The sequence below is a fragment of the Mesitornis unicolor genome, unplaced genomic scaffold (assembly GCF_000695765.1).
Source record: "Mesitornis unicolor isolate BGI_N332 unplaced genomic scaffold, ASM69576v1 scaffold44340, whole genome shotgun sequence".
In the NCBI taxonomy this organism is placed as follows: domain Eukaryota; kingdom Metazoa; phylum Chordata; class Aves; order Mesitornithiformes; family Mesitornithidae; genus Mesitornis; species Mesitornis unicolor.
The window spans coordinates 7,686-10,169 of NW_010161123.1; positions in this window are offsets into that span (position 1 = coordinate 7,686).

Here is a 2,484-nt window from a genome sequence, read left to right on the forward strand (position 1 = left end):
TTCATAAGATATCTCGGTTACAGAGAAGAAAAAAATACATCCCCTCGCCATCTGCCCACGCTCAGGTCCCAAGGCCAGGGGAAGGAGGGGTTTTTAGCTTTGGGTGGCCAAGGAGAGCAGCTCATTTAGCAGTGAAATGGGAGCACTCAACCTGGGAATGGTACAAATCATTAACGGAGTGCAATTATTAGTGTTTTCTTCCCCCCAGTAGCTGGTATCTTGTAGGCAGGAGGAGGATGGGTTTATCCATTGAGCTGGGGCAGGAAAAATCCATCCTGGGGTTGGGAATCAGGTTGGGAATCACCTGGGAGGAGGCTGTGGGCACCGGCTGCGTCCCCACGTCCATGGCTGCATCATGTACATTGCTGCAGTGGTGGGGACAGGAGTGTCCCCAGCTCCCAGGGACCAATGCCACCCCCGTGCTATGCTGTGGGAGATGCACAGCTGTGTTTGCATGGGAGGGGGGGTTAAAAACCCAAACAACCACCAAAAAAAAAATCACTTAAACCAACAGTATTTTGGCTAAGCAAAAACCTCCATGCACCACAGCCAAGGAGTGAGAAGGGATTTACTCAAACACATCTCTCCCCTCCCCAAAACTGCTGCAGCAGAAAACATGAGAGAGGGGTAAAAACCCCCAAACATTTCCAAGCTGCTTTCCTCTCCCCTGTAAATAACCATCTCCTGTGGGCAGAGCGCGTCCTTCAGCCCAGGGGGTTCATTAGGCACCGGCCATTTAATATTGCTTTTAAATACTCGTGTTTGGCTCTCAGCTGCTTCACCTGGCTCGGAGCGGGGATGCTGGCACTTTGTGTTTAGAAAATATCTGTCTATATTTAGGAAGGCAGACGGACAGATATGGAAGAAGAGCTTTTCCAACCATTAAACCACCGCTTTCAATTTTTCCTTATTACAACTCTTCATTTAAGCCACAGGCTGGGTTGGCCAACAACCGCTCCCCAGGGCCCGGCTGGCTGAGACCATCAGGTCTGCAGCCCTAAAAGGGTTTTACAGCAAAAAAAACAACCCCAAAGCAATCATCAGAGGAGAAATTGTCCCTGCAAATGGATTTCCAATGCTGCGGCATGTGGAAGGGACACCGAACCTGCACCGCGGTGCTGCCAGCCCACCCTTGGGACCCTCAAATACAGGAGACCCTGCATCCCATCATGTTCCCATGTCAGGCTCTGACAGCGCCAGGGATTTCCTCCAGCACCCATCATTGATGAGATTCAACACATGGTTTAAGCCAACCCAGCTTGGACACATCTGGGTGTCTCCTCTCTGATAATAAAGACCAAAATGGGGTGCCAGCATCCCCTGAGGACCCCTGCACCCCCAAAGACCCCCTTATCCCAGCCCTCACTGGTATTCCCACTCCTTTTCCCTGGATAACACCCACTTGCTTATCTTGGAGCACCCATTTACTAAAAGCTGCGATTTCCTCCCTCCCAGCCCACGTCAATTCACCACAACCAAGGCCACCAGTTCAAGTGCTTGACACCAGCAGCATCAGAGTCACAGCCACAGAAGAGCTGTGCCATCATCCCAATTTCTGAAGGTTCCTGGTGCTGGTTGATGGACCAAGAACACCAGCAGTGGCTCTGCCCCACGGCTCTGCCCCATGACTTGGCATTGGCGAGGGAAGCAGGTGGCTGCCTTGGAAAACCATGACATTGGGCAGCCACCATCTGTGTCCCTTTGGATGGAGGAGGCGCTGCCCTCCCTGGGTGCTCTCCTGAGGCCACCGGCGCAGATGGCAGCGGGAATCTCATTTGGTCAGGGTGGGAAGCGAAGTAAAGCAAAATCCCTGGTGCTGGCAAAGGGCTGGGGACGGACTGGCCGAGGTGGCATCACAGACAGCAGGACACACAGCCCCCATGACACAGCCACCAGGACACACGGTCCCCACGTCACTGCCCAGGAAAGCCCACACCCATCCCTCTGGTCCCATGTTCACATCCATTCCTTCTGCCGGTGCCTCAAAGCTTTCTTTTTCCATCAGCATCCGGGCCTGGATCCCCCTCCCGAGCCGCTTCATTAGGAGATGACTCACAGGTTGTTAACGATCCAGACGTGTGTCGTGTGGGAAGCGGCAATGCCACCTCCGAGTGCCAGCCTCGGGGGGGACAGCTGGGCTTGTGGCTCCCCAAAATACAGGGAGATGCTGCCAGCTCCCAATCGATGCTCCATTGTCAGTCAAAGGCAGCGCTGAGCGGGGGCTTTGTGTGTGAAAATACCTAAATAAGCAAGAATCAGGGAAAAAACAGGCTCCTGTGGAGACTGAGTCCCTGGGGATGGAGCGTGGGGCAGTGTCCTTTGCTGCCAGCATGGTTTGGGGACGCTGGTGATGGTCCTGTCCCTGTCCCCGCTATGGGGCCAAGCACGAGCCTGGGTGAAGGGAAAGGGTTCAATAACCCCTCAAAATAATCGGTCCGGGGGCATTTTTCGAGGAACCAGCTGCTGTGTTTGTAGGGACCCAGC